Source organism: Clarias gariepinus, chromosome 5 (genome assembly GCF_024256425.1).
Source record: "Clarias gariepinus isolate MV-2021 ecotype Netherlands chromosome 5, CGAR_prim_01v2, whole genome shotgun sequence".
NCBI classification, from domain to species: Eukaryota; Metazoa; Chordata; class Actinopteri; order Siluriformes; family Clariidae; genus Clarias; species Clarias gariepinus.
In genome coordinates this window covers 4,596,764-4,610,227 of record NC_071104.1, presented here as the reverse complement: position 1 = coordinate 4,610,227, position 13,464 = coordinate 4,596,764, and the positions used below count along the sequence as shown (strand labels likewise).

At 42.6% G+C, this 13,464-nt stretch overlaps 11 non-coding genes across 11 annotated transcripts; all 11 read right to left on the bottom strand.

Moving 5' to 3' along the window:
• Positions 1 to 924: 924 nt before the first annotated feature.
• trnal-caa (transfer RNA leucine (anticodon CAA)) lies at positions 925 to 1,038 on the bottom strand. The gene is made up of 2 exons: positions 1,001 to 1,038; positions 925 to 970 (listed from the first exon to the last, which is right to left on the bottom strand). It is a non-coding gene; the product is annotated as a tRNA-Leu (tRNA).
• Positions 1,039 to 2,262: 1,224 nt separating this feature from the next.
• trnal-caa (transfer RNA leucine (anticodon CAA)) lies at positions 2,263 to 2,376 on the bottom strand. The gene is made up of 2 exons: positions 2,339 to 2,376; positions 2,263 to 2,308 (listed from the first exon to the last, which is right to left on the bottom strand). It is a non-coding gene; the product is annotated as a tRNA-Leu (tRNA).
• Positions 2,377 to 3,479: 1,103 nt separating this feature from the next.
• On the bottom strand, positions 3,480 to 3,593 carry trnal-caa (transfer RNA leucine (anticodon CAA)). The gene is made up of 2 exons: positions 3,556 to 3,593; positions 3,480 to 3,525 (listed from the first exon to the last, which is right to left on the bottom strand). It is a non-coding gene; the product is annotated as a tRNA-Leu (tRNA).
• A 1,103-nt stretch (positions 3,594 to 4,696) lies between these two features.
• Positions 4,697 to 4,810, bottom strand: trnal-caa (transfer RNA leucine (anticodon CAA)). The gene is made up of 2 exons: positions 4,773 to 4,810; positions 4,697 to 4,742 (listed from the first exon to the last, which is right to left on the bottom strand). It is a non-coding gene; the product is annotated as a tRNA-Leu (tRNA).
• A 1,103-nt stretch (positions 4,811 to 5,913) lies between these two features.
• trnal-caa (transfer RNA leucine (anticodon CAA)) lies at positions 5,914 to 6,027 on the bottom strand. Its single transcript has 2 exons — positions 5,990 to 6,027; positions 5,914 to 5,959 (listed from the first exon to the last, which is right to left on the bottom strand). It is a non-coding gene; the product is annotated as a tRNA-Leu (tRNA).
• Positions 6,028 to 7,130: 1,103 nt separating this feature from the next.
• Positions 7,131 to 7,244, bottom strand: trnal-caa (transfer RNA leucine (anticodon CAA)). Its single transcript has 2 exons — positions 7,207 to 7,244; positions 7,131 to 7,176 (listed from the first exon to the last, which is right to left on the bottom strand). It is a non-coding gene; the product is annotated as a tRNA-Leu (tRNA).
• Positions 7,245 to 8,344: 1,100 nt separating this feature from the next.
• Positions 8,345 to 8,458, bottom strand: trnal-caa (transfer RNA leucine (anticodon CAA)). Its single transcript has 2 exons — positions 8,421 to 8,458; positions 8,345 to 8,390 (listed from the first exon to the last, which is right to left on the bottom strand). It is a non-coding gene; the product is annotated as a tRNA-Leu (tRNA).
• Positions 8,459 to 9,470: 1,012 nt separating this feature from the next.
• trnal-caa (transfer RNA leucine (anticodon CAA)) lies at positions 9,471 to 9,584 on the bottom strand. The gene is made up of 2 exons: positions 9,547 to 9,584; positions 9,471 to 9,516 (listed from the first exon to the last, which is right to left on the bottom strand). It is a non-coding gene; the product is annotated as a tRNA-Leu (tRNA).
• A 1,104-nt stretch (positions 9,585 to 10,688) lies between these two features.
• Positions 10,689 to 10,802, bottom strand: trnal-caa (transfer RNA leucine (anticodon CAA)). Its single transcript has 2 exons — positions 10,765 to 10,802; positions 10,689 to 10,734 (listed from the first exon to the last, which is right to left on the bottom strand). It is a non-coding gene; the product is annotated as a tRNA-Leu (tRNA).
• Positions 10,803 to 12,026: 1,224 nt separating this feature from the next.
• trnal-caa (transfer RNA leucine (anticodon CAA)) lies at positions 12,027 to 12,140 on the bottom strand. The gene is made up of 2 exons: positions 12,103 to 12,140; positions 12,027 to 12,072 (listed from the first exon to the last, which is right to left on the bottom strand). It is a non-coding gene; the product is annotated as a tRNA-Leu (tRNA).
• Positions 12,141 to 13,243: 1,103 nt separating this feature from the next.
• Positions 13,244 to 13,357, bottom strand: trnal-caa (transfer RNA leucine (anticodon CAA)). Its single transcript has 2 exons — positions 13,320 to 13,357; positions 13,244 to 13,289 (listed from the first exon to the last, which is right to left on the bottom strand). It is a non-coding gene; the product is annotated as a tRNA-Leu (tRNA).
• Between the last annotated feature and the right edge of the window lie 107 nt (positions 13,358 to 13,464).

Below are 13,464 nucleotides of genomic sequence, written 5' to 3'. Positions count from 1 at the left end.
GAAAGGGCTAACCTCAATTGTAAAATGCTATTCTGTATCAGATGACGGTTAAATATCATTTCCAAGACTACATGGTTCTGCAGTTATTCTGTCTGGATACTACACAGAAAGTGTCATTTTTTTAAAATTTGCTCCACTTTAATTCCTACCACACAATGGCCTACCTGTAGAAGACAGACAGCAGTGTTCTCCAAACTGTAGAAAATTGTATCAAGGAAAGAATGGCCTGGCCATTTCCAACATCCGGATAAAGTCATGTAACTTGATTTTGGTAGTGTTCTTAGCAGCACATGGATGTCCATGTCCATTGTCAAATCTTAGGACAATAGCAAACTAAGTCAAGAGGTGAAGTCATCTGGCCTTCTACAGAACGATGCTGACTGGAAATGCAAGATAGAGTGGCAGAACTAAGCCAAAGTCGTCTCTCTGCAAGATCATTAAAGTTGGATGTCAAGGCTTTGTCGGACGTTCGGTTCAAAAGGTATCTAACACACTCTGTGAAACAGGTAGTTCAGAATTCTGCTGATTCAGACTCTGATTCTGCACAATGAGCATCCATGTGGATATGAGTCAAAAGGGGCAGAACCGCAGTAATCGGCATGTGCGTCGCACCTTGAAAACTGTGTCATGTTCCTCAAACTATTTCTGAAGCAATTTTGTTGTGTGGCAGCACCCAGCATCCTACTGAAACAGGCAACTGCAATTAGGGAATACCACTGCAGTGAAGAAATGTCCTTGGACTGCAACATATTAAGGGTAGTTAACACATGTCAAAATCGACTCCGCAAGAATGCTAGAAGAGCCGGCTACCCAGTAGAAGATTGCCTGTTATATTGCATTGCCACCTTTCGATTGGACATCCAGGTGCCCTCATTTGTCCAGGTAAGCCAAAATACATGCAAGTTATTTTAAAACAGTCATACATGTCAGAAGTGGGATTCGAACCCACGCCTCCAATCGGAGACCAGAATCCTCCTCATCACAGGGGAAAGGTATTAACCTTGAGTCTGGCGCCTTAGACCGCTCGGCCATCCTGACACCTGGCAAACTGTTTCAACAGAGGTCTTATCACTGGTAGTATTTGGTACCATATGCCAGGAGACAGTAGACATAATTTGATGAGGTCTCAAGCCAAAGAACACCAATTCAGCTCAGCTAGCCAAGTACATTGTGGATAAGTAACTATAGTAGTTAGAAAGTTGGCAGAGTAATGGATGAGAAAGGGCTAACCTCAAATGTAAAATGCTATTCTGTATCAGCTATTTCAACAGAGGTCTTATCACTGGTAGTATTTGGTACCATATGCCAGGAGACAGTAGACATAATTTGATGAGGTCTCGAGGCCAAAGAACACCAATTCAGCTCAGCTAGCCAAGTATGTTGTGGATAAGTAACTATAGTTCTTAGAAAGTTGGCAGAGTAATGGATGAGAAAGGGCTAACCTCAATTGTAAAATGCTATTCTGTATCAGATGACGGTTAAATATCATTTCCAAGACTACATGGTTCTGCAGTTATTCTGTCTGGATACTACACAGAAAGTGACATTTTTTAAAATTTGCTCCACTTTAATTCCTACCTCACAATGGCCTACCTGTAGAAGACAGACAGCAGTGTTCTCCAAACTGTAGAAAATTGTATCAAGGAAAGAATGGCCTGGCCATTTCCAACATCCGGATAAAGTCATGTAACTTGATTTTAGTAGTGTTCTTAGCAGCACATGGATGTCCATGTCCATTGTCAAATCTTAGGACAATAGCAAACTAAGTCAAGAGGTGAAGTCATCTGGCCTTCTACTGAACGATGCTGACTGGAAATGCAAGATAGAGTGGCAGAACTAAGCCAAAGTCGTCTCTCTGCAAGATCATTAAAGTTGGATGTCAAGGCTTTGTCGGACGTTCGGTTCAAAAGGTATCTAACACACTCTGTGAAACAGGTAGTTCAGAAACTAAGTCAAAACTGTGTCATGTTCCTCAAACTATTTCTGAAGCAATTTTGTTGTGTGGCAGCACCCAGCATCCTACTGAAACAGGCAACTGCAATTAGGGAATACCACTGCAGTGAAGAAATGTCCTTGGACTGCAACATATTAAGGGTAGTTAGCACATGTCAAAATCGACTCCGCAAGAATGCTAGAAGAGCCGGCTACCCAGTAGAAGATTGCCTGTTATATTGCATTGCCACCTTTCGATTGGACATCCAGGTGCCCTCATTTGTCCAGGTAAGCCAAAATACATGCAAGTTATTTTAAAACAGTCATACATGTCAGAAGTGGGATTCGAACCCACGCCTCCAATCGGAGACCAGAATCCTCCTCATCACAGGGGAAAGGTATTAACCTTGAGTCTGGCGCCTTAGACCGCTCGGCCATCCTGACACCTGGCAAACTGTTTCAACAGAGGTCTTATCACTGGTAGTATTTGTTACCATATGCCAGGAGACAGTAGACATAATTTGATGAGGTCTCAAGCCAAAGAACACCAATTCAGCTAAGCTAGCCAAGTACATTGTGGATAAGTAACTATAGTTCTTAGAAAGTTGGCAGAGTAATGGATGAGAAAGGGCTAACCTCAATTGTAAAATGCTATTCTGTATCAGATGACGGTTAAATATCATTTCCAAGACTACATGGTTCTGCAGTTATTCTGTCTGGATACTACACAGAAAGTGACATTTTTTAAAATTTGCTCCACTTTAATTCCTACCACACAATGGCCTACCTGTAGAAGACAGACAGCAGTGTTCTCCAAACTGTAGAAAATTGTATCAAGGAAAGAATGGCCTGGCCATTTCCAACATCCGGATAAAGTCATGTAACTTGATTTTGGTAGTGTTCTTAGCAGCACATGGATGTCCATGTCCATTGTCAAATCTTAGGACAATAGCAAACTAAGTCAAGAGGTGAAGTCATCTGGCCTTCTACAGAACGATGCTGACTGGAAATGCAAGATAGAGTGGCAGAACTAAGCCAAAGTCGTCTCTCTGCAAGATCATTAAAGTTGGATGTCAAGGCTTTGTCGGACGTTCGGTTCAAAAGGTATCTAACACACTCTGTGAAACAGGTAGTTCAGAATTCTGCTGATTCAGACTCTGATTCTGCACAATGAGCATCCATGTGGATATGAGTCAAAAGGGGCAGAACCGCAGTAATCGGCATGTGCGTCGCACCTTGAAAACTGTGTCATGTTCCTCAAACTATTTCTGAAGCAATTTTGTTGTGTGGCAGCACCCAGCATCCTACTGAAACAGGCAACTGCAATTAGGGAATACCACTGCAGTGAAGAAATGTCCTTGGACTGCAACATATTAAGGGTAGTTAACACATGTCAAAATCGACTCCGCAAGAATGCTAGAAGAGCCGGCTACCCAGTAGAAGATTGCCTGTTATATTGCATTGCCACCTTTCGATTGGACATCCAGGTGCCCTCATTTGTCCAGGTAAGCCAAAATACATGCAAGTTATTTTAAAACAGTCATACATGTCAGAAGTGGGATTCGAACCCACGCCTCCAATCGGAGAGCAGAATCCTCCTCAGCACAGGGGAAAGGTATTAACCTTGAGTCTGGCGCCTTAGACCGCTCGGCCATCCTGACAGCTGGCACACTGTTTCAACAGAGGTCTTATCACTGGTAGTATTTGTTACCATATGCCAGGAGACAGTAGACATAATTTGATGAGGTCTCAAGCCAAAGAACACCAATTCAGCTAAGCTAGCCAAGTACATTGTGGATAAGTAACTATAGTTCTTAGAAAGTTGGCAGAGTAATTGATAAGAAAGGGCTAACCTCAATTGTAAAATGCTATTCTGTATCAGATGACGGTTAAATATAATTTCCAAGACTACATGGTTCTGCAGTTATTCTGTCTGGATACTACACAGAAAGTGACATTTTTTAAAATTTGCTCCACGTTAATTCCTACCACACAATGGCCTACCTGTAGAAGACAGACAGCAGTGTTCTCCGAACTGTAGAAAATTGTATCAAGGAAAGAATGGCCTGGCCATTTCCAACATCCGGATAAAGTCATGTAACTTGATTTTAGTAGTGTTCTTAGCAGCACATGGATGTCCATGTCCATTGTCAAATCTTAGGACAATAGCAAACTAAGTCAAGAGGTGAAGTCATCTGGCCTTCTACAGAACGATGCTGACTGGAAATGCAAGATAGAGTGGCAGAACTAAGCCAAAGTCGTCTCTCTGCAAGATTATTAAAGTTGGATGTCAAGGCTTTGTCGGACGTTCGGTTCAAAAGGTATCTAACACACTCTGTGAAACAGGTAGTTCAGAATTCTGCTGATTCAGACTCTGATTCTGCACAATGAGCATCCATGTGGATATGAGTCAAAAGGGGCAGAACCGCAGTAATCGGCATGTGCGTCGCACCTTGAAAACTGTGTCATGTTCCTCAAACTATTTCTGAAGCAATTTTGTTGTGTGGCAGCACCCAGCATCCTACTGAAACAGGCAACTGCAATTAGGGAATACCACTGCAGTGAAGAAATGTCCTTGGACTGCAACATATTAAGGGTAGTTAGCACATGTCAAAATCGACTCCGCAAGAATGCTAGAAGAGCCGGCTACCCAGTAGAAGATTGCCTGTTATATTGCATTGCCACCTTTCGATTGGACATCCAGGTGCCCTCATTTGTCCAGGTAAGCCAAAATACATGCAAGTTATTTTAAAACAGTCATACATGTCAGAAGTGGGATTCGAACCCACGCCTCCAATCGGAGACCAGAATCCTCCTCATCACAGGGGAAAGGTATTAACCTTGAGTCTGGCGCCTTAGACCGCTCGGCCATCCTGACACCTGGCAAACTGTTTCAACAGAGGTCTTATCACTGGTAGTATTTGTTACCATATGCCAGGAGACAGTAGACATAATTTGATGAGGTCTCAAGCCAAAGAACACCAATTCAGCTAAGCTAGCCAAGTACATTGTGGATAAGTAACTATAGTTCTTAGAAAGTTGGCAGAGTAATGGATGAGAAAGGGCTAACCTCAATTGTAAAATGCTATTCTGTATCAGATGACGGTTAAATATCATTTCCAAGACTACATGGTTCTGCAGTTATTCTGTCTGGATACTACACAGAAAGTGACATTTTTTAAAATTTGCTCCACTTTAATTCCTACCACACAATGGCCTACCTGTAGAAGACAGACAGCAGTGTTCTCCAAACTGTAGAAAATTGTATCAAGGAAAGAATGGCCTGGCCATTTCCAACATCCGGATAAAGTCATGTAACTTGATTTTGGTAGTGTTCTTAGCAGCACATGGATGTCCATGTCCATTGTCAAATCTTAGGACAATAGCAAACTAAGTCAAGAGGTGAAGTCATCTGGCCTTCTACAGAACGATGCTGACTGGAAATGCAAGATAGAGTGGCAGAACTAAGCCAAAGTCGTCTCTCTGCAAGATCATTAAAGTTGGATGTCAAGGCTTTGTCGGACGTTCGGTTCAAAAGGTATCTAACACACTCTGTGAAACAGGTAGTTCAGAATTCTGCTGATTCAGACTCTGATTCTGCACAATGAGCATCCATGTGGATATGAGTCAAAAGGGGCAGAACCGCAGTAATCGGCATGTGCGTCGCACCTTGAAAACTGTGTCATGTTCCTCAAACTATTTCTGAAGCAATTTTGTTGTGTGGCAGCACCCAGCATCCTACTGAAACAGGCAACTGCAATTAGGGAATACCACTGCAGTGAAGAAATGTCCTTGGACTGCAACATATTAAGGGTAGTTAACACATGTCAAAATCGACTCCGCAAGAATGCTAGAAGAGCCGGCTACCCAGTAGAAGATTGCCTGTTATATTGCATTGCCACCTTTCGATTGGACATCCAGGTGCCCTCATTTGTCCAGGTAAGCCAAAATACATGCAAGTTATTTTAAAACAGTCATACATGTCAGAAGTGGGATTCGAACCCACGCCTCCAATCGGAGAGCAGAATCCTCCTCAGCACAGGGGAAAGGTATTAACCTTGAGTCTGGCGCCTTAGACCGCTCGGCCATCCTGACAGCTGGCACACTGTTTCAACAGAGGTCTTATCACTGGTAGTATTTGTTACCATATGCCAGGAGACAGTAGACATAATTTGATGAGGTCTCAAGCCAAAGAACACCAATTCAGCTAAGCTAGCCAAGTACATTGTGGATAAGTAACTATAGTTCTTAGAAAGTTGGCAGAGTAATTGATAAGAAAGGGCTAACCTCAATTGTAAAATGCTATTCTGTATCAGATGACGGTTAAATATAATTTCCAAGACTACATGGTTCTGCAGTTATTCTGTCTGGATACTACACAGAAAGTGACATTTTTTAAAATTTGCTCCACGTTAATTCCTACCACACAATGGCCTACCTGTAGAAGACAGACAGCAGTGTTCTCCGAACTGTAGAAAATTGTATCAAGGAAAGAATGGCCTGGCCATTTCCAACATCCGGATAAAGTCATGTAACTTGATTTTAGTAGTGTTCTTAGCAGCACATGGATGTCCATGTCCATTGTCAAATCTTAGGACAATAGCAAACTAAGTCAAGAGGTGAAGTCATCTGGCCTTCTACAGAACGATGCTGACTGGAAATGCAAGATAGAGTGGCAGAACTAAGCCAAAGTCGTCTCTCTGCAAGATTATTAAAGTTGGATGTCAAGGCTTTGTCGGACGTTCGGTTCAAAAGGTATCTAACACACTCTGTGAAACAGGTAGTTCAGAATTCTGCTGATTCAGACTCTGATTCTGCACAATGAGCATCCATGTGGATATGAGTCAAAAGGGGCAGAACCGCAGTAATCGGCATGTGCGTCGCACCTTGAAAACTGTGTCATGTTCCTCAAACTATTTCTGAAGCAATTTTGTTGTGTGGCAGCACCCAGCATCCTACTGAAACAGGCAACTGCAATTAGGGAATACCACTGCAGTGAAGAAATGTCCTTGGACTGCAACATATTAAGGGTAGTTAGCACATGTCAAAATCGACTCCGCAAGAATGCTAGAAGAGCCGGCTACCCAGTAGAAGATTGCCTGTTATATTGCATTGCCACCTTTCGATTGGACATCCAGGTGCCCTCATTTGTCCAGGTAAGCCAAAATACATGCAAGTTATTTTAAAACAGTCATACATGTCAGAAGTGGGATTCGAACCCACGCCTCCAATCGGAGACCAGAATCCTCCTCATCACAGGGGAAAGTTATTAACCTTGAGTCTGGCGCCTTAGACCGCTCGGCCATCCTGACACCCGGCACACTGTTTCAACAGAGGTCTTATCACTGGTAGTATTTGTTACCATATGCCAGGAGACAGTAGACATAATTTGATGAGGTCTCAAGCCAAAGAACACCAATTCAGCTAAGCTAGCCAAGTACATTGTGGATAAGTAACTATAGTTCTTAGAAAGTTGGCAGAGTAATGGATGAGAAAGGGGTAACCTCAATTGTAAAATGCTATTCTGTATCAGATGACGGTTAAATATAATTTCCAAGCCTACATGGTTCTGCAGTTATTCTGTCTGGATACTACACAGAAAGTGACATTTTTTAAAATTTGCTCCACTTTAATTCCTACCTTACAATGGCCTACCTGTAGAAGACAGACAGCAGTGTTCTCCAAACTGTAGAAAATTGTATCAAGGAAAGAATGGCCTGGCCATTTCCAACATCCGGATAAAGTCATGTAACTTGATTTTAGTAGTGTTCTTAGCAGCACATGGATGTCCATGTCCATTGTCAAATCTTAGGACAATAGCAAACTAAGTCAAGAGGTGAAGTCATCTGGCCTTCTACAGAACGATGCTGACTGGAAATGCAAGATAGAGTGCCAGAACTAAGCCAAAGTCGTCTCTCTGCAAGATCATTAAAGTTGGATGTCAAGGCTTTGTCATAGTTCGGTTCAAAAGGTATCTAACACACTGTGAAACAGGTAGTTCAGAATTCTGCTGATTCAGACTCTGATTCTGCACAATGAGCATCCATGTGGATATGAGTCAAAAGGGGCAGAACCGCAGTAATCGGCATGTGCGTCGCACCTTGAAAACTGTGTCATGTTCTTCAAACTATTTCTGAAGCAATTTTGTTGTGTGGTAGCACCCAGCATCCTACTGAAACAGGCAACTGCAATTAGGGAATACCACTGCAGTGAAGAAATGTCCTTGGACTGCAACATATTAAGGGTAGTTAGCACATGTCAAAATCGACTCCGCAAGAATGCTAGAAGAGCCGGCTACCCAGTAGAAGATTGCCTGTTATATTGCATTGCCACCTTTCGATTGGACATCCAGGTGCCCTCATTTGTCCAGGTAAGCCAAAATACATGCAAGTTATTTTAAAACAGTCATACATGTCAGAAGTGGGATTCGAACCCACGCCTCCAATCGGAGACCAGAATCCTCCTCATCACAGGGGAAAGTTATTAACCTTGAGTCTGGCGCCTTAGACCGCTCGGCCATCCTGACACCCGGCACACTGTTTCAACAGAGGTCTTATCACTGGTAGTATTTGTTACCATATGCCAGGAGACAGTAGACATAATTTGATGAGGTCTCAAGCCAAAGAACACCAATTCAGCTAAGCTAGCCAAGTACATTGTGGATAAGTAACTATAGTTCTTAGAAAGTTGGCAGAGTAATGGATGAGAAAGGGGTAACCTCAATTGTAAAATGCTATTCTGTATCAGATGACGGTTAAATATAATTTCCAAGCCTACATGGTTCTGCAGTTATTCTGTCTGGATACTACACAGAAAGTGACATTTTTTAAAATTTGCTCCACTTTAATTCCTACCTTACAATGGCCTACCTGTAGAAGACAGACAGCAGTGTTCTCCAAACTGTAGAAAATTGTATCAAGGAAAGAATGGCCTGGCCATTTCCAACATCCGGATAAAGTCATGTAACTTGATTTTAGTAGTGTTCTTAGCAGCACATGGATGTCCATGTCCATTGTCAAATCTTAGGACAATAGCAAACTAAGTCAAGAGGTGAAGTCATCTGGCCTTCTACAGAACGATGCTGACTGGAAATGCAAGATAGAGTGGCAGAACTAAGCCAAAGTCGTCTCTCTGCAAGATCATTAAAGTTGGATGTCAAGGCTTTGTCGGACGTTCGGTTCAAAAGGTATCTAACACACTCTGTGAAACAGGTAGTTCAGAAACTAAGTCAAAACTGTGTCATGTTCCTCAAACTATTTCTGAAGCAATTTTGTTGTGTGGCAGCACCCAGCATCCTACTGAAACAGGCAACTGCAATTAGGGAATACCACTGCAGTGAAGAAATGTCCTTGGACTGCAACATATTAAGGGTAGTTAGCACATGTCAAAATCGACTCCGCAAGAATGCTAGAAGAGCCGGCTACCCAGTAGAAGATTGCCTGTTATATTGCATTGCCACCTTTCGATTGGACATCCAGGTGCCCTCATTTGTCCAGGTAAGCCAAAATACATGCAAGTTATTTTAAAACAGTCATACATGTCAGAAGTGGGATTTGAACCCACGCCTCCAATCGGAGACCAGAATCCTCCTCATCACAGGGGAAAGGAATTAACCTTGAGTCTGGCGCCTTAGACCGCTCGGCCATCCTGACACCTGGCAAACTGTTTCAACAGAGGTCTTATCACTGGTAGTATTTGTTACCATATGCCAGGAGACAGTAGACATAATTTGATGAGGTCTCAAGCCAAAGAACACCAATTCAGCTAAGCTAGCCAAGTACATTGTGGATAAGTAACTATAGTTCTTAGAAAGTTGGCAGAGTAATGGATGAGAAAGGGCTAACCTCAATTGTAAAATGCTATTCTGTATCAGATGACGGTTAAATATCATTTCCAAGACTACATGGTTCTGCAGTTATTCTGTCTGGATACTACACAGAAAGTGTCATTTTTTTAAAATTTGCTCCACTTTAATTCCTACCACACAATGGCCTACCTGTAGAAGACAGACAGCAGTGTACTCCAAACTGTAGAAAATTGTATCAAGGAAAGAATGGCCTGGCCATTTCCAACATCCGGATAAAGTCATGTAACTTGATTTTGGTAGTGTTCTTAGCAGCACATGGATGTCCATGTCCATTGTCAAATCTTAGGACAATAGCAAACTAAGTCAAGAGGTGAAGTCATCTGGCCTTCTACAGAACGATGCTGACTGGAAATGCAAGATAGAGTGGCAGAACTAAGCCAAAGTCGTCTCTCTGCAAGATCATTAAAGTTGGATGTCAAGGCTTTGTCGGACGTTCGGTTCAAAAGGTATCTAACACACTCTGTGAAACAGGTAGTTCAGAATTCTGCTGATTCAGACTCTGATTCTGCACAATGAGCATCCATGTGGATATGAGTCAAAAGGGGCAGAACCGCAGTAATCGGCATGTGCGTCGCACCTTGAAAACTGTGTCATGTTCCTCAAACTATTTCTGAAGCAATTTTGTTGTGTGGCAGCACCCAGCATCCTACTGAAACAGGCAACTGCAATTAGGGAATACCACTGCAGTGAAGAAATGTCCTTGGACTGCAACATATTAAGGGTAGTTAACACATGTCAAAATCGACTCCGCAAGAATGCTAGAAGAGCCGGCTACCCAGTAGAAGATTGCCTGTTATATTGCATTGCCACCTTTCGATTGGACATCCAGGTGCCCTCATTTGTCCAGGTAAGCCAAAATACATGCAAGTTATTTTAAAACAGTCATACATGTCAGAAGTGGGATTCGAACCCACGCCTCCAATCGGAGACCAGAATCCTCCTCATCACAGGGGAAAGGTATTAACCTTGAGTCTGGCGCCTTAGACCGCTCGGCCATCCTGACACCTGGCAAACTGTTTCAACAGAGGTCTTATCACTGGTAGTATTTGTTACCATATGCCAGGAGACAGTAGACATAATTTGATGAGGTCTCAAGCCAAAGAACACCAATTCAGCTCAGCTAGCCAAGTACATTGTGGATAAGTAACTATAGTAGTTAGAAAGTTGGCAGAGTAATGGATGAGAAAGGGCTAACCTCAAATGTAAAATGCTATTCTGTATCAGCTATTTCAACAGAGGTCTTATCACTGGTAGTATTTGGTACCATATGCCAGGAGACAGTAGACATAATTTGATGAGGTCTCGAGGCCAAAGAACACCAATTCAGCTCAGCTAGCCAAGTATGTTGTGGATAAGTAACTATAGTTCTTAGAAAGTTGGCAGAGTAATGGATGAGAAAGGGCTAACCTCAATTGTAAAATGCTATTCTGTATCAGATGACGGTTAAATATCATTTCCAAGACTACATGGTTCTGCAGTTATTCTGTCTGGATACTACACAGAAAGTGACATTTTTTAAAATTTGCTCCACTTTAATTCCTACCTCACAATGGCCTACCTGTAGAAGACAGACAGCAGTGTTCTCCAAACTGTAGAAAATTGTATCAAGGAAAGAATGGCCTGGCCATTTCCAACATCCGGATAAAGTCATGTAACTTGATTTTAGTAGTGTTCTTAGCAGCACATGGATGTCCATGTCCATTGTCAAATCTTAGGACAATAGCAAACTAAGTCAAGAGGTGAAGTCATCTGGCCTTCTACTGAACGATGCTGACTGGAAATGCAAGATAGAGTGGCAGAACTAAGCCAAAGTCGTCTCTCTGCAAGATCATTAAAGTTGGATGTCAAGGCTTTGTCGGACGTTCGGTTCAAAAGGTATCTAACACACTCTGTGAAACAGGTAGTTCAGAAACTAAGTCAAAACTGTGTCATGTTCCTCAAACTATTTCTGAAGCAATTTTGTTGTGTGGCAGCACCCAGCATCCTACTGAAACAGGCAACTGCAATTAGGGAATACCACTGCAGTGAAGAAATGTCCTTGGACTGCAACATATTAAGGGTAGTTAGCACATGTCAAAATCGACTCCGCAAGAATGCTAGAAGAGCCGGCTACCCAGTAGAAGATTGCCTGTTATATTGCATTGCCACCTTTCGATTGGACATCCAGGTGCCCTCATTTGTCCAGGTAAGCCAAAATACATGCAAGTTATTTTAAAACAGTCATACATGTCAGAAGTGGGATTCGAACCCACGCCTCCAATCGGAGACCAGAATCCTCCTCATCACAGGGGAAAGGTATTAACCTTGAGTCTGGCGCCTTAGACCGCTCGGCCATCCTGACACCTGGCAAACTGTTTCAACAGAGGTCTTATCACTGGTAGTATTTGTTACCATATGCCAGGAGACAGTAGACATAATTTGATGAGGTCTCAAGCCAAAGAACACCAATTCAGCTAAGCTAGCCAAGTACATTGTGGATAAGTAACTATAGTTCTTAGAAAGTTGGCAGAGTAATGGATGAGAAAGGGCTAACCTCAATTGTAAAATGCTATTCTGTATCAGATGACGGTTAAATATCATTTCCAAGACTACATGGTTCTGCAGTTATTCTGTCTGGATACTACACAGAAAGTGACATTTTTTAAAATTTGCTCCACTTTAATTCCTACCACACAATGGCCTACCTGTAGAAGACAGACAGCAGTGTTCTCCAAACTGTAGAAAATTGTATCAAGGAAAGAATGGCCTGGCCATTTCCAACATCCGGATAAAGTCATGTAACTTGATTTTGGTAGTGTTCTTAGCAGCACATGGATGTCCATGTCCATTGTCAAATCTTAGGACAATAGCAAACTAAGTCAAGAGGTGAAGTCATCTGGCCTTCTACAGAACGATGCTGACTGGAAATGCAAGATAGAGTGGCAGAACTAAGCCAAAGTCGTCTCTCTGCAAGATCATTAAAGTTGGATGTCAAGGCTTTGTCGGACGTTCGGTTCAAAAGGTATCTAACACACTCTGTGAAACAGGTAGTTCAGAATTCTGCTGATTCAGACTCTGATTCTGCACAATGAGCATCCATGTGGATATGAGTCAAAAGGGGCAGAACCGCAGTAATCGGCATGTGCGTCGCACCTTGAAAACTGTGTCATGTTCCTCAAACTATTTCTGAAGCAATTTTGTTGTGTGGCAGCACCCAGCATCCTACTGAAACAGGCAACTGCAATTAGGGAATACCACTGCAGTGAAGAAATGTCCTTGGACTGCAACATATTAAGGGTAGTTAACACATGTCAAAATCGACTCCGCAAGAATGCTAGAAGAGCCGGCTACCCAGTAGAAGATTGCCTGTTATATTGCATTGCCACCTTTCGATTGGACATCCAGGTGCCCTCATTTGTCCAGGTAAGCCAAAATACATGCAAGTTATTTTAAAACAGTCATACATGTCAGAAGTGGGATTCGAACCCACGCCTCCAATCGGAGACCAGAATCCTCCTCATCACAGGGGAAAGGTATTAACCTTGAGTCTGGCGCCTTAGACCGCTCGGCCATCCTGACACCTGGCAAACTGTTTCAACAGAGGTCTTATCACTGGTAGTATTTGGTACCATATGCCAGGAGACAGTAGACATAATTTGATGAGGTCTCAAGCCAAAGAACACCAA